Source organism: Herpailurus yagouaroundi, unplaced genomic scaffold (assembly GCF_014898765.1).
Source record: "Herpailurus yagouaroundi ecotype Mexico unplaced genomic scaffold, PumYag 140, whole genome shotgun sequence".
NCBI classification, from domain to species: Eukaryota; Metazoa; Chordata; class Mammalia; order Carnivora; family Felidae; genus Herpailurus; species Herpailurus yagouaroundi.
In genome coordinates this window covers 16,087,963-16,110,256 of record NW_024412395.1, presented here as the reverse complement: position 1 = coordinate 16,110,256, position 22,294 = coordinate 16,087,963, and the positions used below count along the sequence as shown (strand labels likewise).

At 40.1% G+C, this 22,294-nt stretch overlaps 1 protein-coding gene across 2 annotated transcripts in view; it reads left to right on the top strand.

The window, feature by feature from the left end:
* LYPD1 (LY6/PLAUR domain containing 1) overlaps positions 1–22,294 on the top strand; it is a 37,440-nt gene that overhangs the window by 13,017 nt on the left and 2,129 nt on the right. The gene's annotated exons all lie outside the window — the stretch shown is intronic.

The following is a 22,294-nucleotide window of genomic DNA, read 5'->3' as shown; positions in this document are numbered from 1 at the left end:
CACACACACTAGCAAGTGATGTCCTGAAGTTTAATTCAAGATGTCTGTGATGTTCCAGAATATTTGGGTTTACTGAATGCTGAGATATAAGAGTGTAACTACATTTTAGTGCAAGGATATTTTTCTTTTTTCTTAGCAAGCACAAGTAGGAGAGAGGGGCAGAGAGAGAGAGAGAGAGAGAATCTTAAGCTCTTATGCAGGTTCCATGCTCAGTGAGCAGCCTGAAGTGGAGTTCAATCCCATGACCCTGGGATCATGACCTGAGACAAAGTCAAGAGTTGGATACTCAACTGACTGAGCCACCCAGGTGCCCCAAACAAGGATATTTTCTATAGAAGAGAATGCCATGTTCTGGCAACAGGTGAAAGGGAAGTTAGGGTTAAAGAATAAGGTGTTCCTGGCCCACCCCATCTGGACCCATCATGCCACCAGCAACCCTGTTTTTCCTACCTTTGAGTGAATTTTTGTGCAAGATTCTGATGATTAAAGTTTGAGCCCTTAGCATTTCAGAACAATAATCAGAGGGACTTCAAGGTTAAAAATCCAAGAGCCCAGTTTCATAAATTATTGAAGGGCGCTGTTAATACTGAGATAATAAGTCATAAATATCTATTCCCCCAAGCCTCCATGGCAAACAGGGAAACAAAGACACCAGCTGAGGAAAAGCAAGTGACTGTACAGAACCTTCCTGGTTCAGGAAGTTACAAATGAGCAGAGAAGTCCAACCCTAAGGTGAAGCTAAAGTAAAACTAACAATTGGCCTCATACATTATGGGTTGGTTACTTGCTTGTTATAATTAAGTTGGCATCAAGTGGTTAACAGCCTTGAAAATTAAACTCAACCAAAAAAACTTTTGAAAAGGGTAATCAAAGGTTTCTGAATAATGAAGTTAACACATCCCTGTTATAAGGAAAAAGAATGTTCCTGTGGCATCTTGTTTCATGTCTATTTTCTGGTGTTGGTGGTGCTTGTTTTAACAGACATGTTTATTTTTACCCTCGGGGTCACTGCAGCTCCTTAACATTACTGTCAATTTCCGGTCCTAGCAGTATGGTTAAGATGGACTTGGCATCAGTTTGGAGGTGCAGTGTGGAACTTGGCACTTCCCTTGTTTTTGAATTTTGAGTTTTTTTGGGGTTTTTTTGAGGGTTTTTTGTTTTTTGGGTTTTTTGTTTTTGTTTTTGTTTTTTTGCCTTTTAAAATGGGTTGTTCGTATTCTTATTTGGTTCCTGTGGCCATCTGTAGCTCAAATGGAGGGGCTTCTTTGGCTTTTAAAATATTCACATTCATGGCAAAGGAAAAGTAATTAAGAGCCAGAACACAAAACTGTCCAGAGAAGAACTCCCTTCTGGGTTTTCTCCCTTCTTTATGCCTGATAAATGGTGTCCATCATGGCAGTAACAAGGCACAAATATAGATAAGCCTCTTCTTCCTGAGATGTTCCCATTAGAATGCAGACACTGTCAAAACTCCTCACATGGTGTTCTTTAAGAGAAAAAAAAATACTTGGGAACAGATCGAAGATCTTTTTTCTCACAGTTTCTTTCAAAGCTCAGTGAAAATGCATATAGTTCATTCCAATTACCCGTTTCCAAGCATTTTTCTTTGAGGAGCTCTTCCTAGTTCTGCATAGAATATTTTTTGTGATGTAATCATAACTCTGGTGCAGTAAGTGTTGGTTATTCTTTGAGTAGAGGAGGATTAGTCTCACTCCCAGACGGGCATTCACACAAGTAGCAGTTTACCATAGAAGTTGACTTTAAAACTAAATTGTACAACGTGGGGTGAAAGTAATGGACTTTTAAAGGCTCTGTTGAGAAATTTCCATCTTTATACCAGCAAAGAAGGCAGACACAAAGGAAACTGTTGGAAAAGATAAATGCACTGTGGTCCATAAAAAGGAAGGAACACATGCTTTATGCCTCTATTTAATTGACTGTTGGGGCAGAGACTAAAGTGAGAAAACCAGGAAAATAGCTCATTTTAAAAACCTCTTTAGAGCCAGTGTGTCCTAACAGGACTGTAGTCCCATACTCTATGGGATGGGTCAAATTCCCACGTACATCTGTGTGTGTGTGTGGGGGGGGGGGTGGGTGGGAGTGGGTTGGGGGTATGATGGTCTTGATCCTCTTTTTGCCCCAGTGCAGCTCAACTCACCCAGCAAAAAACAATGTTAAGTCATTACTGTTTATGATTTTCAAAGTCCAGAGTCTATTTGGAATAGAAGATTAGTTGGAAAATGCTTCCCAACTTCAGAGAGAATCATGGCTACAGACTTAGGTCCTAGGATACCACGTAGACTGGGGCACATGGAACCTGGCAGGGTCTAGAGAGTGCGCACTGGTTATCAGCCTTTCTTCTTACCCGGGTTCTGAGCATACTGAGAAATAAAACAGGGAACAGGGAAGACGAGGGCAAAAATATCACCATAGTAACTGAGAAAGACTAAGTTGAAGGGAATAGCTTTGGGGTGAATGTCAAATGGGCTTCCAAATGAGCTGGTCTACCCAGTCCATAAAGGCCAAAGAGGGGAAGTTTCTTGTCCTGAGGAGCATGGCAGAACACCTATTTGCTATAAGCCATTCACTCCCAAGAAGGAAAAGAAAGCAGATGAACAATGTGCGTCTGCTTTATTCTTCCCAAATTAACCAATCAGGTCACTCCTTTGAGGATGAGGGACTAGAGGTTGAGAGAGGCCCAGAGTACCCTTAGTTCCCTTTGTGTGGAAAGAAACAGATGGGCAAAAAAACATTCCCCCAGTAATCTTCCTTGAAGTCCACCCTTCCCCCGGCCCCCAAAAAATAGTCACTTCAGGATTCTCCAAGATCTTTGAGGCAAGAGTGGAGTAGTTAAGTGGCACAGATGTTTGGGGCTGCATGGGTCATGTGTTGGTCATCAGCATGGGCAGTGACTGGGGATGTTTCACTGTAGCTTGTGTTTGGGTCGTACATAGAAAAGTGATACAGACTTGACCCTCACTCATAGTCATGTCTTTTATTTTAAAAATTTTATTTGAAATAATATGCCACAGAAAAGCTGCGAAATAGTACAGACTTTATATTTACTCTTCACCTAGTTTCCACTAATGTTGATTAACTTGCATACCTACAGTATAATGACCAAAACCAAGAAATTAACATTGGTCCAACACTATTAACCCATGGTTTGTTTTTGGATTTCACCAGGTTTTCCTTTTTCTGTTCCAGGATCCTATCTGGGATCACACATTGCATTTCATTGTCATGCCTCCTTGGTCTCGGCTAGTCTCCCAACAATTCCTCATTCTTTCTTTGTCTTTTGTGATGCTGGCACTTTTGAAGAGGACCCGTCAGCTTTTTGTATACTGTCCCTCAATTTGGGTTGGTCTGATGTTTTCTGATGGTTAGATTGTGGAAGACTACTTGGAAGTGATGTGCTATCATTTTTCAGTGCATTATATCAAGAGGTGCATGATGTCAGCATGTCTTATGACTAGTGATGTTAACTTTGATCGCTTAATTAAGATGGTGTCTGCTGGGCTTTCCCACAAATGACTGTTTTTCTCTTTGTAATTAATAGATAACTTGAAGGAAATTCTTTGAAACTATATGGATATCTTGTTTCTCCTCAAACTTTGCTCACTAATATCAGCACCTGTTGGTATATCTCTCCCTTACTGTGGAAGTTATTCCTGTGGTGTTCTAAAATTTCTATTCTTCTGCAAAATTTCTTCTGACTTTATTATTTGGAATCTTTCTGTAATATATAGCTGTCCCTGCTTCTCCAAATGTTTATTTAATCATTTATTTATTTGTATAAAGGTGAACTGGTGGGTATTTACTTCATGCTGTGGGTTCTAATCCAGTACTGTTGTTAATTTTGTTGCTCAGATTGCCCTAGCTATCCCCTGGGAGACTGACTTCTGTGTCCTTTCAGCATGCCCCATCTTTTTTTGAAGACTTCCTTACTTTTTGGCACCACAAGATAAGATACTCCAGACTCATCTTAATTTTCCCTCTCTCAGCCTTGTTTATCACTTCTCCATGGTAGTTGAGCATTTTAAATGAAAAACAAGGGGTGCCTGGGTGTCTCAGTCAGTTGAGCATCCAACTCTTGATATGGGCTCAGGTCATGATCCCAGGGTCGTGGGATCAAGCCCTACACTGGACTCTGGTAAGCATGGAGCCTGCTTAAGATTCTCTCCTTCTCTCTCTACCCCTTCCACCTGCTCACATGCGCGCTCTCTCTCTCTCTAAAATAAAAATAAATTTTAAAAAACCACCTCAAGTCAAGGACGTTGACTTTTTAAAAAAAAAAATTTTAATGTTTTACATATTTTTGAGAGACAGAGCATGAGCAGCGGAGAGGCAGAGAGAGAGGGAGACACAGAATCCAAAGTAGGCTCCAGGCTCTGAGCTTTCAGCACAGAGTCCCACATGGGGCTAGAACTCATGAACCATGAGATCATGACCTGAGCCAAAGCTGAAGTTAGACACTTAACTGACTGAGCCACCCAGGTACCCTGGAAGTTGACTTTTCTTAGGTACGTATTATGGACTGACACAGTCATGGGTGCTTTGCAGTCATTGTCACCTTAATCATCACATGTTAGTCTGTTGGGTCAGTACACCTTTCTCCCTTTTCAAAAGTGCAAACAGGCTTAGAGAAGTTTAGTGTGTTATCTCAGTGGTAAGTCTAGTCTAAGCCTGTTGGACTTCAGAGTCCATGTTTTTTCCACCATGCAAAGAATTATTCAGAAGCAAAATGAAACATGAACATTTTACTTATTCACTTCAGCTTGCCCCACCTTGGTCTGTAAATGAGAAGATTAAGATTTCTTCAAGACCCAGAACTTAATGGAAGAAATTAATGGTAGACCCTGATCTTGCACTTAGGCTAATATTTCTTTACATCTAACACTGTAATTCTTCTAAGGTGATTTTTATTGGTAAAAAATTAAGTTTAGCAATTTCTAACAATTTCAGTTTATTATTGAAACTTCCTTTCCTTGCTTTATGAGGACATACAATTTCCCACTGGGTTTGCCAGCAACGATGAGTTGCCACTCATCTTCGAGCTTAAGTGATCATTTTGGATAGGTTAAGAAATAATACATTACAAAAAAAAAAAAAAAAAACCTGAACAGGAGCCCCTTATAAGTAAGGAGACTTCCTAGTAAGTAGTGCTGCTTCTTGAACTCCCAAGTTATCTGTTTGGCAATATAAGTTCATTTGAAAATGGTGTTTTCTGAAAGAAAAATCATTATTTTTTTCTTTCAATATATGATGATTTTAAGAAGACTTAGAAAATCATTAAATTCCTGAAAGTACATCTAGAAAAGTATAATTAAACTCATAGGGGAAACAGGTTACTGCATCAATATTTATAATGTGCTTTAAGAGGCACTCTTGGCTTCTTCAAAGCAGAAAATATGGGAGAACAATGAAGCACAGGCAGTATTTTGGATCTACCATGGCTTAAACAACGACATCACATGAACTAACTAGGCTTCTTACACAAATAAGGTGGTTTCTGGTTATCTCGCAGCCACTGTAGAAAAAAACCCCAGGACCTTGTGACAGAGCATGTCAGAAAATGTTGACTGCTAGGGACAGTTGCACAGATACACTGTGGAAAGTGGGGTCTGCCCAGGGTGGGGTCTGCTCCATTTTGGCTTACATACAACAGAACCACAAGACCTCTAAATGTGAGTTTTAATCAATCTGCGTCCTGCCACACTGGAAACAGTGTTCTTGTAGTGGTTCTAACTGTGCCCTTTTTTCCCCCCTCATTTTTGCCTTCAAGCTGTGCCTATGTCTTCTGTAAGGATGTTTGTGTATGCTGTGAAGAATGTACTTTCTACAGAGACAGTTCAATTAAAAAACATAGTAAAATATGGATATAAAATTCTCCAAATAGTTTAAAGCCAGCAAAGACCTTTGGTCGAATCTTGAACCCAGAGATCCTTTCTGACATTCTTCAAAAAGCAAATGTTCTGGGGATGCCTGGGTGGTTCAGTCAGTTAAGTGTCTGACTTCGGCTTAGGTCATGATCTCACAGTTCATGGGTTCAAGATCCACATCAGGCTCTGTGCTGACAGTGTGGAGCCTTCTCAGTATTCTCTCTTTCCCTCTCTCTCTGCCCCTCCCCTGCTTTAGTTCTCTCTCAAATAAATAAACTTAAAAAAAAAAAAAAAGGTAAATGTTCCAAACTGTGGGTTGTATTTCTTATAGAACTCGAGAGGAAAGACCAGGTGAAAGGGATAGGTGTTATTAGGTAAAGGTGATTGGATTTTGATAGAACACAGGTAAGCAAACTCTGACCCTTGGACCAAATCTAGCCCAATACTTGTGTTATGAACTGAACTGTCCTCCCAGCCCCCACCAAATTCATATATTGCAGTCCTGATCCTCAGTGTGGTTGCAGTTGGAGATGGGGCCTTTGAGAATAATTAGGGTTAGATGAGGTCCAAGGGTATGGCTTCCAATGGGATTGACCTATTTATAGGGGAGGGAGAGAGATGCACAGGAAGGTCCCTATTAGGACACAGCTGACTCTAAGCCAGGGAAGCGTTCTTACCAGAAGCTTAATTTTTGCCAGCACCTTGGTCTTAGCCTTCTAGCCTCCAGAACTCCGGCAAAATTTCTGTTGTTTAAGCCACACAACCCGGGATACTTTATTGTGACAGCCCAAGTGGACTACTGTGGCCGATTTCTATAAAGGAAACTTAATTGGAACACAGCCACCCCCATATGTTGTGCATTATCTTTGGCAGCCTCCATGATAAAATATCAGAATCAAGTAGTTGTGATGGAGACTATTTAGCCTCAAAAGCCAAAATGTTTACTATCTAGCCTGTCACAGAAGAAGTGTGCCAACCCCTGGGTAGAAACTTACCATGTACAGTGTTGCTTTTAAACAGAAAAAGCCACCCCAGTGGGACATGAATGGGCCAAAGGGAAGAAAGAAAAACCCCTACTGACAGGTACTCAAACTAGCCCTGGCCTGATCACCTCCAGGAGTGTTTTGGTCTTCTAAGCTGGTCATTTCACACCCAAGCTAAGTGGTTGACAGTGAACATTCCCACCTTCAATAGTTGAAGTCCTTGGAGAGCAGGCAGAGGAGCCTGTCCTCAAATGAGGCTGATAGGACAGACCTATTGTGACAGGGAGGTAGCAATGGACCAAATGGGGTCCAGGAGAAGAGTGGAAAGCAGTGAAGAAAAACTGGCTCGTCTCTCCTTCTCCATGGCCGTGGATCATCAGAGTTGTCACAGCCTTCACCGTGCAGGGCAGAGCAGGGGCTGGCCTGTAACGCCGAATGAAATCTTTGCAGGTAGTGAAAGCCTTCTCCCTGGATAAATTGTTTTGTGCATTTAGAACCTACATGTGCCCGCTCCCTCCCCAAAGTGGCAGTTAGGAAGTTTCGGCCACCTGTGTCTGAATCATCCGGGGTTGGTTCTAGGAATCTGTATTTAAAGAATGCCCAGGTAACTCTTCTGCACAATGATGTCTAAGAAACACTGCTTGGGCAGTTTTTACCTGCTGGGGTTCTAGAACTTTCCAGGTCCCATCTGGAGAGCGGGTGCATGTTATAACAGGCCCCTTAGTGAAGTGCACAGGAAAGAACCTCAAGGAAGGAGAGTTTGGGCCAAAGGTATCGCCACACCAGTGATTTAGCACATTAAAGATTTTTGCACTGTGTGCCACCAGCCAGGTCAGCCTAGAGACTTCCAGGTCAGAATGCCAGCCTCGGAGCCATGGTGTAACTCTCCCTGATGTTGTATTCCTAAGCCCTGACCACTTCTGGGCTGATGTCAACCAGAGTTGTTCCAGGTGCCTTTTATTCTGCCTGCTCCATCTGTGGTGACCCAGCTGTGTTAGGGGCAGGCAGAAAGAGCTAGACTCAAGCAAGGAGAAAACACCATCTTTCTTCTTCTCCCTGTATACTCAATAATTCAACCCTGTAAAGCCCGCCCGATGCCTGATGGAGCGCCTGCTGCAAAGAAGACGACAGGGGCCATCCAGCATCCACGCTAACTTCTAACGCTTCTTTCTTTCGTTCTTTCTCCCTGCTGCCCCGTCTCCTGGTCTGCCTTTGGTTTTTCTTGATCTGAATGCAAACTGAGCATGTTGGCTAAAATGTGACCCAAATATAGTCCAAGAGGAATGGAGACAGAATGGGAAAAGGAGCCAGTGATTTTCAATGATGGAGCAGATCAGTAATTACTGAAGTCGCTATCCCCTCTGAGGGATGTACCGTGGTGTGCATAAATTCAGTAAGTAGCCACTTCTGTGAATTAAGGGTTCAAATTAGAAAACACACCATGGACAGATAATAACAATAAAAATAGCAACAGCAAACGCTTATATAGCACCTACTTTGTGCCAGGAACTTTTTCCAAGTTCCTTAACTTGGAAAGATCGTTTCTAGTGTCTGTAAAACAGGGAGGACACGTGGTGGTACTGAAATGTGTTCATACCATCTATTTGGATGCATTTCCTCCCACTTTACATTTAATTCCAGTGTGTAGAGCACATATGATCTAATCCCTTTTCCCCTGTTTCCATGTTTTATGATTTCAGCCTAACTCTTGCAAGCTTGATTTCCTTCAAAGTCTAATTTCACTAGTCCCAGGAAATAGGTACCATTGCTACAGTGGAATGAATTTCCCTGGAAGTAACCTCAGTATTTTATTTTACCTTTCTTTCATTCCTCTCCATGGCTATCATTATCCTAAATAAGGCAGATTAATACGACTGACTTACTCCAGGAGAACAATTTGTGGTATTTTGAAAGCCAGTATAACCACCCATCTAAATCCAAGAATTCCCCTCCCAGGAGGCCATCACCCCTCGAAAGACTTAAAGAGGATTAACGTGTTAAGTGCTGGGGCTCTTGTTCAATTTGGTGATAGTGGGTGGTATGTTCCATAAGTACACTTCTGGTCCGCAGATGGGAGCTGTGAGAAATGATTTGGCACAGGCAGGACACATCCCTGTGTCCCTGCAGGGTGGGATGGCTGGGAGCAGGCCCAAGCTGGGATTAGCCCAGCTGTGGGTGATGGACAGCACTTCCTCACCCTGCCGAGCCTGCCAGCTCTGGGTCTGAAAGCCCATTACCAAGGCATTGCCTTTCACACAGGCCTGTTTCAAGCAAGGCCTGTGGGTTTGTGCTAGCTTTCTGTAACCTCTGTTATCCAGGCCCCACCAGCCTAAGAATAAAATTTGGGGTTGCTACTAGTCAGAAAAGTACCCACTATCATGGGGCCTCTGGGCCCCCTTTAAATGATCCTTTTTCCTTCTGTGTTCTCCCCTTTTCCCCTTCATTCCCTTATTCATTCATTCAGTATTTTTTGAGCCATTTAGGTATCAAGCAGTGCTCTAATTACTAGAGCTACTACATTCTATTAAAAACGATTTGATAGTAAAAACATGTAGAACATTAGAAGTGATTAAAAGAAAGGTCATATGGGGAAGGAGCATCCCTCAGCTATTTGGGGAAGTGTCCAAAAGGTGACTTGCTGCTACTTTTATTTATTTTTTAATGTTTATTTATTTTTGAGAGAGAGTATAAGTGGGGGAGAGGCAGAGAGAGAGGGAGACACAGAATCTGAATCAGGCTCCCGGTTCCACGCTATCAGCACAGAGCCCGATGCGGAGCTCAAACCCACGAACCGTGAGATCATGACCTGAACAGAAGTCAGACGTTTAACCGACTGAGCCACCCAGGTGCCCTCACTGCTGCTTTTAGACACTGCCATCTCCTGCAGCGGGTGGCTGCTGTGGGCTGTAGGGCATTCACAAAGGTGCAGGTGAACCAAACCCATGACCATCTATACCTACCACTTCTTGCCCACGGTGCTGCTGAAGCCACACAGAACCGTGGCCGTATTGATGGCACCTGCCTGAGGTTCTAGGGAAGCCCCAAGGCCATGAGGGCTGTATTGTGGTGCAGTGGTATGGACCCTTGTCTGCCCTCCTGGAGCCATGTGCTGCTGTGTACTTCAAGCTCAGGTCAGTCAAGTGGCTTACTCCGTGTATAATTTCCATGTCTATTAATTTGTCATTACTGATACAGTCTACAAACATACTCCCTCTGTACAGCATTAAAATATCACAAATGAAGCACAAGTGCTTCCTGACTGTGGCCCATTTCTAAAAGGATAACCACTTCTCAGTGTATAGCCTTATGGCCCCTTGTCCCTGACGTAAACTCACACACATAGCACACACTGCAAGAGCACACATTGTATTACTTTTTTTTTTTTTTACATAAATCGTACATGTATATCATTTGGAAATTCATTTTTCTACTTATTGAAAACCACATCAGTATATGGAGTGATTCAGTCAGTATAATGAGCCAGATAAGTACAGAATTCTGCACATGACCTTCAACTGGTGTTTAACATCCCACAGTATAAGTGCATCCTTTTCCTCCTAAGGGTGTGCACGTGCGAAAGTGTGTTTTGTTTCGAAGGGTAAATGCTGAGAAACGCCACTGTTCAATTTGTACATTTCAAATTAGTGTAGATCCTTCCAAATTGCTGTTCTACTCCTCCAGCAGCCACAAGAGTGCACTTTCTGGTTTCCCTGCAGCCTCTAACTCTCTGGGGCCGAGACCCGAGGTCCTGGGGACTGGGTTCAAGGGAAAATGAAAAGACAGACACGAGTGAGTACCTCTGCCCAGTGACCCCGAGACTTAGGTTTGGGGCCAAGTTTTCGTGGCTCTCTTCTTTTTTTTTTTTTTTTAAATTTTTTTTTTTCAACATTTATTTATTTTTGGGACAGAGAGAGACAGAGCATGAACGGGCGAGGGGCAGAGAGAGAGGGAGACACAGAATCGGAAACAGGCTCCAGGCTCTGAGCCATCAGCCCAGAGCCCGACGGGGGGCTCGAACTCACAGACCGCGAGATCGTGACCTGGCTGAAGTCGGACGCTTAACCGACTGCGCCACCCAGGCGCCCCGTCGTGGCTCTCTTCTTAAGGGTGTGTTTATTCCCAGAAGCCCTCTGGTGGACACAGACAGGAAGGGATTTGTGCCAGACACAAAGAGAAGGCATCTAATAAAATGATTCTTTGGGGCGTAATTTATTTCAGGAGGTTAAAAAATATATGTGCTTCATTTGCGTTGTTCTGATTATAAATGATTAAAACTAGCTGTACAGGGTTTTTTTTTCTAACCCTATCCCATGGCCACCCAGTACCCTTCCCTAGAGCAACCAATATTAGTATATGTGCTGCAAAAGTGAGCACCAGAGACAACCACTATTGGCTTTTTCTTGTGTATTCTTCCAATAATATGAGTATGTATGCAAATTGTATATATGTGTATGTACTATTTACCATTTGTGCCCATGATAATTTTCAATATTTACTCTGGTGTCATGTTTTATTTTTTCATTTAAAAAAAATATCATGGAGCTTATTCCTCCTCCTCTTACAGCCGTGTAGCATTCCATCGTGTGGATGAGCTTCCGGCATTTATCAGGACCCTAGTGATGGATAGTGTGATTGTCCTTTTTTTTTCTTTTTTTGCTGTTGCAAATCCCTCTGATATTAATAACCCCATATATAGTCATTTTGCATGTGTGTGAATTTGTATATGTAACTTAAACTCATAAAACTGGAATTGCTTGGTCAAATTTCATAATATTGATACCATAATATTGCATTCGTGGAATTTATACCTATTTACTCTCTCAACTGACAGTGTGGAAAAGGGCCTATTTCCCAAGACTCATGGCTATATGGTGATCAACTTCTGATCCTTGCCTGAGTGATAAATAATAATGGTACAGTAAAACCTCGTATTGCAAGTAACTTGTTCTGCGAGTGTTCTGCAAGACGAGCAAACATTTTTAGCAAATTTTAACTTGATAAATGAGCGATGCCTAGCAATACAAGTGGTACATGATGCCAAATGTCACATGACCACAACGAGACAATGGTTTTTTTTCTGTCTCTCTAGCACACGTGTGCGCGCTCTCTCTCTCTGTGTCTCTTGTGCGTGCTTTCTCTCTCTCTCTGTCTCTCTCTGTGTCTCTTGCTGTGGGAATGTGGGTGATTGTTTCCCATTCTCAGATGCTCAGCCTCAGGCCGCGGTGTTTGGCAGAAATCAGTGATTTTTCAGAACGTTGGAAGGTGCCCACAACTGGCACTGCTGTATTTTTTGTCACTTCAAAGCACCTGTGGACAGTCCTTGCTTTTCCATACAAGGGTAAGCTTAGGAATGCTTTGTTTCATTCTAGGTAAAGCTGCCTGCACATATAGTCCCTTTTCTCTGCCCCATTATTGCCAGTAGCATCAAATACAGTGTATGACAACAGCTTTTTAATACTGTACTGTAGTCAGCATCCGTGCAAGTGTTCACAGTGGCCCCCATGCAGAAAAAGGTTGAAAGGAAAAGCGGTAAGAGGAGATGATTACAGTGGAAGTTAAGAAAGAAATCATCGAGAAGGATGAATGAGGTATGCAAGTGGCCAAAATTGCAAGATTTTATGAGAAGTCGATGTCTGCATCTCCTATACAGAGGAGGAGGAAAAGGTGGAGGAATCCCTCTCCTCAAATGAGATTAGGGAGATGTGGAAAATGTGGAAAACAGTGCAAAATGTTGTAGAAAAGCAACACCCAAATAAGGCTGTAGCAGTGCAAGCAATGAATTTCTTTAACGACAGTCCTCAAAAGGAGGCAAAAGCAAGTGTCACTGAATAGGTTCTTTGTTGCACGAAAAGAAAAAGATTCCATTGAGCCAATAGATAGCAGTGATTCCGTTGGTGATAGTGAAAATTGTCCTACACAATAACCCTCCTCTCTTGTCTCTCTCACACCAGCCACAAAGATTTTCAACGATCAGTGCAGGTTAATTTGTTTATTTTTCTGTGTATTTTGCATTTTCTTTATTATTTTGTATTCTATTACAGTATTGTAATCATTTTTATATGAATATTTTGGGGTTGTGGAATGCATCATCTGAATTTCCATTATTCTTATGCAGGAATTCACTTTGATATACAAGTGCTTTGGATTACAAGCATGTTCCCGGAATGAATTATGCTCGCAAACCAAGGTTTTACTGTATCTCAATGTAGCTTTAATTTGTGTTTCTTTTTATGGAGTGAGAGTAAATCTCTTTTTTATTGTTTCAAAGTTCACTTTATTTTCTTTTCTGTAAACTTTTGATTTGCTTTTCCCATTGTTCTAATGGGTTCTTTTTTATTCCTTACTGATTTCTAGGACTTTTTACATATTAAGTAATTTTGCTCTTTGTGATTTGAGTTGCAATTATTTTCCCAATATTTCACTTTTTAGTGATTTTACTAGACGGAATTATTTTTTAAGCAAGACTTTTATTTTCCCTGTTCTGTATCGATAGCACTCTTTTGGATATAAGCACTCTATTTATAGACTGAAATAAAAAAATAATAATGACAAGGAAACAACTTATATACTTTTCAAGAGAAAAATGTAGTGTCTTATGGACTCTCCTAGAACGTGAAATATCACTGAATCATGCTCTTTTTAAAATGATATGTTAAATCAAGTGCCCATAAGAACAAATTTTCCTGCAGTTTACCTCTGGTATCAGTTTATCTCCCGTACCTTTGTTATACATTTATTAATGAAAGAAATTTGTTATTTTACTTCAGGGAATTGCTCACTGATGCTATTTTCTTTTCTTTTTTTCTTTTTTTTTTAGTAATTTGCTTTTTACTTTTTGTATTTTTTTTAAAGTTTTTATTTAAATGCTAGTTAATTACCATGCAGTGTAAGATTAGTTTCAGGTGTATAATATAGGGATTCAGCACTTTGATAGAACACCGGATGCCCATCACAGCAAGTGCACTTCTTAATCCCCATCACCTGTTTTACTCCTCCCACCCACCCATCTCCGCTCTGGTAACCATCAGTTTGTTCTCTATCTTTAAGAGTCTGGTTCTTGGTTTGCTTCCCTTTCTTTTTTTCCTCCCTGTGCTCAGTTGTTTTGTTTCTCAAATTCCACATGAGTGAAATTATATGGTATTTGTCTTTCTCTGACTTATTTGGTTCAGTATAATACTCTTTAGCTCCAAACACATCATTGCAAGTGACAATGGCTAATGGCTATTATGTCTAATGGCTATTAGCTTTATGGCTAATATTCCATCACACATACACACACACACACACACACACACACCACAACTTCTTTATCCATTCATCAGTTGATGGATACTTGCACTGTTTCCATAATTTGGCTATTATAGGTAATACTGCTATAAACAAAGGGGTACGTGTATCCATTTGAACTACTATTTTTTATACTTAAGGTAAATATCTAGTAGTGCAATCACTGGATCATAGGGTAGTTCTATTTTAAACTTTTGAGGAACCTCCATACTGTTTTCCAGAGTGGCTACACCAGTTTGCTTTCCCACCAACAATGCAAGAGGGTTCCCCTTTCTCCACAGCCTCATCAGCACCTGTTGTTTTTTGTGTTGTTAGTTTTAGCTATTCTGACAGGTGTGAGGTGATGGTAGCTCATTGTAGTTTCGATTTGCATTTCCCTGATGATGGGTGATGTTAAACATCTTTTCATGTGTCTGTTGGCCATCTGGATATCTTCTTTGGAAAAATGTGTATTCATGTCTTCTGCCCATTTCTTAACTGGATTATTTGGCTTGGGGTGTTTTAAGTTCATTATGTATTTTGGATACTAACCCTTTATTAGATATGTCATTTACAAATATCTTCTCCCATATCGAAGGTTGCTTTTTAGTTTTGTTGATTATTTCCTTTCTGTGCAGAAGCTTTTGATTTTGATGAAGTCCCAATAGTTTATTTTTGCTTTTGTTTCCCTTGGCTCTAGAGACATGTCTAGAAAGAAGTTGCTGTGGCCAGAGAAGTTACTGCCTGTGTTGTCCTCTAGGATTTTTATGATTTCAGGCCTCACATTTAGGTATTTAATCAATTTTGAATTTATTTTTGTGTACCATGTAAGAAAGTGGTCCAGTTGCATTATTTTGCATGTAGCTGTCCAGTTTTCCATGCACCATTTGTTAGATTGTCTCTTTCCCATTGAATATTCTTTCCCACTTTGTCAAAGATTAATTGATCATATAGTTATGGATTCATTCCTGGGTTTTCTATTCTGTTCCATTGATCTATTTGTCTATTTTTTGTGCCAGTACCATACTTATAGCTTGATCACTACAGCTTTGTACTACAACTTGGAAGTCTAGAATTGTGATGTCTCCAGCTTTTCTTTTCTTTTTCAAGGTTGCTTTGGCTATTCAGGGGCCTTTTGTGGTTCCATACCAATTTTAAGATTGCTTGTTCTATCTCTGAATTTTTAAAATTTTTGCACAGTTTAATTCATTAATCTTTTCTTTAATGGTTTCTGAGTGTGCATCATAGAATAGCCTTGACTACTCTTAAATGACAAATCTCACAGGTCCCAAAGTGGTTTTTAGTACTTTTATGATTTTTTTTCAACATTTACATCTTAGAGCCACTTGGAATTTATCCTGATAAGCTGTGAGTGATGGCACTGGTAAATACTTTTAGGCTGTGGTCTGACCCTCCACACTTAGCAACCTACCTATTTCCTTTCAGCCTGATTACTATTCTTTATGCCTACCCCTTGCCTCTGCAGAATTTTTCCCGTGGTTTTCTTAACCACTTCCATCATCACAGGTCACCCTGACTTCCTCACATCTAAACTCAGGGACATTTACTTAAAGCTCCATAGCTGCCTTTGTGATGTCTAGTCACACACTCCTTGTAGGGAAATTCTCAGCATTCCCCAAGACCACTTCCTGTTTGTCCCCAGCCCTCTTCCCCATCCCATCCTCCCTGCTGTAGAGCCTAGAATGGAACTGGAAGCCTCCTCTTTCTCTGAGACTCTGAGGTTTGTTTTTCTCTTCTTTGCATATTATAAACCAGCACCACTTCTGTCCCAGCCTCACCACGCAGCTCCGTCCCCAGGTTCTCAAAGGCAGTTTTAGCCGGACATTTCTACTGCTTTGATTTTAAAAAGATGAGTAAAGTGCCTATTTTCTCAAAGTTCTTTTTAATCTTGAATTTGCCCATTCCTACTAGTATAACACCTCCTACTCCTTCCTCTACCTCTGCCAACAGTTGAGTATTAGAGCATCATTTCTTTGTTCTTCTTGAATAACTCCAAAGCCAGGGTCTTAATACCCCAATGTCAGCTGCTTGCCCATCAGTAACTTTTGATGTCTGTTAGCTCCAAATTTCCTTTCATCTGGTTAGACATCTTTTTAATCACCTCTGATTTCATCCACAGTATCTCTAGCTGTAGTCTCCAGGACTTAGACTCCACTGTGGAAGGCTCACAGTGGTCTATGAACAGGGCAGCTGCTCTGAACCTCATGGATCATGGGCAGATCATTCCAGACTCTCTTTACTCCTGGACCTCCTCATGGTGCCCTGGCTTGGAGTGGCCACCCATTCAACTAACATGTCTTTCTTGCATCAGACCCATTTTCTGTTTTCCCTCTCTCTGTGAGGTAAATACACCTTTGAGGGGGTGGGTGGGTGGAGCTTACAACTTATCCCTTCCTAGAGTCTTTTTTGTGGTATCTATTCATGAACTACCTTCTTAAGGGCTTTCACCTGGCCATAAATCTGCGCCCCCCCCCACTACACACACACACACACACACACACACACACACTTGCCTTACAAAGATAAATGGCTTCTAACAAAAGATGTGAGGGTATCAGCAAAAGTACAGATTGTGGTTCTGTTGGTACATCTCTTTGTAACTTCAGGCATTATTTTTCCAGGGTTTTGAAAAAATATATTTTTTATTAAGGTATAATTTATATTTAACATTATTAGTTTCAGGTGGACAACATAATGATTCAATATTTGTATATCATGAAATGATCACAATAGTAAGTCTAGTTAACATGTATCACCATATATAGTTGTAGGCTTTTGTCTTGCGATGAGAACGTTTTGAGGGGGGGGCAGGGGTGGAGACAGCATGAGTGGGGAGAGAGGTGGAGGGAGGGAGGGTGAGAGGCGGAGGGAGAGAGAGAGAGTGAATGAATGAATATCTTAAGCAGGCTCTATGCTCAGTGCAGAGTCCAATACGGGGCTCGATCCCATGACCCTGGGATCATGACCTGAGCCTAAATTAAGAATCAGATGCTTAACCAACTGAGCCACCCAGGTGCCCCATCTTGTGATGAGAACTTTTAAGATACATTCTCTTGGCAACTACCAAACAGACAATACAGTATTATTAACTAGTCACCATGCTGTACATTACATCCCTGTGACTTATTTTATAACTAGAAGTCTATACTTTTTGACTCCCTTCACCCATCTCACCCACCTACCACATCCCATCTCTAGCCACCAGTAATTTGTACTCTGTATCTATGACTTTGGTTTTCTTTTGTTTTTAGATTCCACATATAAGTAAGATCATATGGTATTTGCCTTTCTCTGTCATTTTTCACTTAGCATAACATCCTGAAGGCCCATTCATGTTGTCACAAATGGCAAGACTTTGTTCTTTTTTGTGGATGAATAATATTCCATTGTAGATATGTGACATTTTATCTACTCATTTGTTGATGGACATTTAAGTTGTTTTCATTTATTAACTATTGTAAATAATCCTTCAATTAACATAGGGATGCATATATCCAAAATAGTATTTGTGTTCTCTTCAGATAAATACAAGTAGAACTGCCTAATCATATGGTATGTCTTTTTTTTTAATGTTTTTGAGGACATTCCATACTATTTCTATAGTGGCTGCACATGTTTACATTCCCACCAACACCACACAAGAGTTTCCTTTCCCAAAATTTTCACACTTGTGATTAGTAATAACCAACCTAACAGGTATGAGATGGTATTTCATTATACTTTTGATTTGCATTTCCCTGATGATCAGTGATTTTGAACATCTTTTTATGTACCTATTGGCTACCTATAGGTCTTTGGGAAAATGTCCATTCAGAACCTTTGCATATTTTTTAGTTAGAATGTTTTTTGTACTGTTGAGTTTTATATGTGTTCTTCATATATTTTGGATAGTAATCCCTTATCAGATATGATTTATAATTTTTTTTCTTCATTCAGTAGGTTGCCTTTTCATTTTGCTGATGGTTTCCTTTGTTCTGAAGTTTTTCAATTTGTTTATTTTTGGTTTTGTAGCCTTTGCTTTTGATGTCAAATATAAAAAAATCCTCATGAAGACCAATGTCAGGGAGCTTACCTCCCGTGATTTCTTCTAGGAGTTGTATGGTTTTGGGTCTTATGTTCAAGCCTTTAATCCTTTTTGAGTTAATGTTTGTCTTTGGTGTTAGATACTTATCCAGTTACACCAGCATCATTTATTAAAGAGATTGTTTTTTCCCCATTGTATATTTTTGACTCTTATTTGGCCTGTAATTGTTCATAGTTGTCTCTTAGGATCCTTGGGGTTTCAGTTATAATGTCTCCTCTTTCATTTCTGATTTAATTTACTTGAATCCTCTTTTTTCTGGGTGTATCTAGCTAAAGGTATGTCAATTTTATCTTTTCAAAGAACCAACTCCTAGCTTATTTATTCTTTGCTATTGTTTTTCTGTTCTCTATTTCATTTATTTCTGCTTTAATCTTTATTATTTCCTTTCTTCTGCTAACTTTGAACTCAGTTCTATTTTTAGTTCCTTGAGGTGTAAGGTAAGGTTGAGACTTTCCTTATTTCTTGAAGTAGGCATTTATCACTATGAATTTCCCTTTTAGAATTGCTTTAGTTGTTTTCCAGAAGTTTTGGTGTGATGTTTCCATTTTCATTTGTGTAAAGGTATTTTTTAATTTGTCTTGATTTCTTTGTTGACCCACTGATGGTTCAGTAACTTGTTTAATCTCCACATATTTGTGAATTTTCCAGTTGGCTTCTTCTAATTGGTTTCTAATTTCATACCACTGTGGTCTGAAAAAAATGCTTGATATGTTTTCAATCTTAAATTTCTTAAGACTTGTTTTTGTGTCCAAACATATGATCTATCTTGAAGAATGTTCCATGTGCAGTTGAGAAGAATGTATATTCTGTTGCTTCCCCCCCCACACACATTATTACAATATTACTGATGATATTCTCTGTGTTGTACTTCTTTTATTTCTGTGACTTATAACTGGAAGTTTGTGAGTCTTAATCCTTTTCATCTGCTTCACTCATCTCCCACCCACTTCCCCTCTAGCAGCCACAAGTTTGTTTTAAGGGTGTTTTGTTGCAAGTGATTGTTGCCTAGGCTAGGGGAGGACAGGAAAATGATGCCCACCAGCATATTTGTTCCTGAGAAATCTCCTAAAGATCCCTGCCCCTAGAGCACAAGTTTTCTAAGATTAGTCAAGAAATCGCCTTTACATACACGCCAGGTGCTTTTCAACTACTGTTTCTGTGCTGTGTCTCAGGCCAGTTTATCTGGCCATCTCTTTCTGGGTGGGGACTTTCTTTCCTATTTCCATCTGGTTCTCCCAGAATTTAGCCCTACTGATTTTCAAAGCCAGACATTGTGGGGACTTGTCTTCCTAGTGCAAATCCTCAGGGCTGGGGCTACCCATTGTGGGATCTGATCCCCTCACTCCTCTGTGCTTGTGATGTCTCTCTGATTTGTGGTTATTTGCTCCAGGGTTTGCTTTTCAACTGCATCTCTCTCCCTCCTACCCTTATCCCATGTGCCCTTTTCTCTGTGAGGAGTTGTGGAAGATCTGTTCTGCTAGCCTGCAAGTAATTTTCAGTTAGTTATATAGATGTAGTTATTGCTTTGGTATAGCTGTGGAATGAGGTGAGCTCAGGAACCTCCTACTAGTAGTGCCATCCTTTCCATCTCCCTTGTTGCTTTCTGATGGATGTAAGTAACACTGAATCAGATGGAATGTTCTGTATATGTTAAGGCCTAGGTTTCCTTGTTGATTTTCTGTCTGGATGATTAATGTAAATGGGATATTAAAGTCCCCAAGTATTGTACTATTTCTCCTTTAGGTCTATTAATATTTGCTTTACATATTTAGGTGCTTCTATGGTGGGTGCACACTTCTTTACAAATGTTCTGTCCTTTTGCTGGATTGACCCCTTGATGTAATGCCCTTCTTTGTCTCTTATTACAGTCTTTGTTTTAAAGCTTATTTTGTATATGTGGATCTGCAATTAGTTGTTATAGGCGGTATATAGATGGGTCTTATTTTGTTGGTGTCGTTTAATGAAGCCACTTATATCTTTTGACTGAAGAATTTAGTATTTGTATCTAAAAATTGTTTTCTGGCAGTTTGGCAGTTTCTTCGTTCCTTCTGTGGCTCTCTTCGTTATTTGATGACTTTCTTTGGTGGTATGCTTACAGTTCGTATCTCTTGTATATCTACTTACAGTTTTTGCTAGGTTGTTACTGAAAAGCTTACATATGACAATTTATATCTGCAACAGTCTACTGTAAGTTGATGAGCTTGAAAGTGTTCTAAAGCTCTACATTTTTACTTTCTCTCCTCCATTTTGTTTTTTTCATTTCACATTTACATCTTTTTTTAGCCTATGTATCCTTTAATTACTAATAATTACTAATTACTAACAACTACTAATAACTACTAACTAGTAGTTATTTTTACTAATTTTGTCTTTTAAACTTCACACTAGCTTTATAGGTAATTAATCCACTACCTTTCCTATATATTTATCAGATTTATATCTTTTATATGTTGTCACAAATTAGCACCCTTTCTATTTAGCCTAAAGAAGTCCCTTCAACATTTCTTGTAAGGCTGGTTGAGTGGTGATTAACTCATTTACCTTTTACTTGTCTTGGACACTCTTTCACTTCCAAGTGATCATTTTGCCATGTACTCTTGGAAGTTTTTTTGTTTTTTTTCCTGTTAGCACTTTAAATATATCATGTTTCTCGCTTCAGGCCTGGAAAGTTTCTGCTGAAAAGTCTGCTGATAGTGTAGTTGGAGGTTCCCTTGTACATACGAAGTTGTTTTTCTCTTGGTACTTCTAAGTCTCTCCTTGTATTTTACTTTGACATTTTAATTATAGTGTGTCTCTTTGGGTTCACCTTATTTGCAACTCTCTGGGCTTCTTGGATGTCTCTTTCTTCCCCAGGTTAGAGAAGTTTTCAGCCATTATTTTTTCAAGTAAGTTTTCTGTCCTTGTCTTGTCCTTCTGGGTTTCCTATCAATGAGAATGTTAGCCACTTGATGTGGTCTCTTAGGTCCCTTAAACTACCTCCACTTTTTATTTTTCTCCTTGCTGCTCTAATGGGGTGAGTTCCTCTGCCCTGTCTTTGGGTTCACTGATCCATTCTTCTGCTTCTGCTAGTCTGCTGTTGAAACCCTCTGGTGTTATTTTCAGTTCAGTTATTGTGTTCTTCAGTTCTGTGACTTCTCCTTGATACTGAGATTTTTCTCTTTGTTGAAGCTCTGTGTTCATCCCTTCTTCACCCAGTTTGGTGAACCTCTTGAGGAACATTACTTTGAACTCTCTCAGGTAAATTACTTACCTCTGTTTCTGTAAGGCTCTTTCTGAAGTTTTATCTTGGTCTTTTATTTGGAGCATATTCTTCATTTTGCTGGACTCTTCTTCGTGTTTCTACAAGCAGCCTATGTTTACTTTAATAGTTCCCAGCAGCTGAGGATGTGCCAAGCCCACTCAGTGTCCTCAAAGGGAAGATCTCAGCACCTAGATTCAGGCTGATTGGAAGCCAGACCTTTATCCACCACCTTTAAGAAATAGAAATATCTGTGTATACATATTAGTCCTGTGGGACCACAAGCGTAAGCTCTCCTGGCCAACAGAACAGATGATCTTGAAGTATCCCCTGGGAGGCAGTCACAAAAATCAGGGCTGTCTTTGTGCATTCATTACCTAATTAACCTTCGTCATCATCACTCCTGAGCCCTATAGAGTTAGGCTTAAAAATAAAAACCCAGCCATGTCACTAAGTAAAAATGCAAACTGTAAATCAGCATCTAGGATGTGACACCAGTAACAAATCTGTGTGTGTATGCACATACACACTTTATTTTTCCATGGGTATGTATATATATATGTATAGAAACAGGCCCAGAAGGAGGTCTTCCAAACTGGCAAGAGTGGTTACCTTTGAGGAGCAACTATCTGGTCAGGGGGCATTTTCACCTGATCTCCCTGGGCTTTTTTTTGTTGTTGTTTACAGTGAAAAATATATTATTTCTTTTTAACTTTTACAATTCACTTAAAGGAAGAAAGTTTATTGAAGTTGAACTAGCAAATGACAGTAAAATTTCCTAAAATGGGCAATGGATAGAAAATGTAGAAACTTAGGGAAA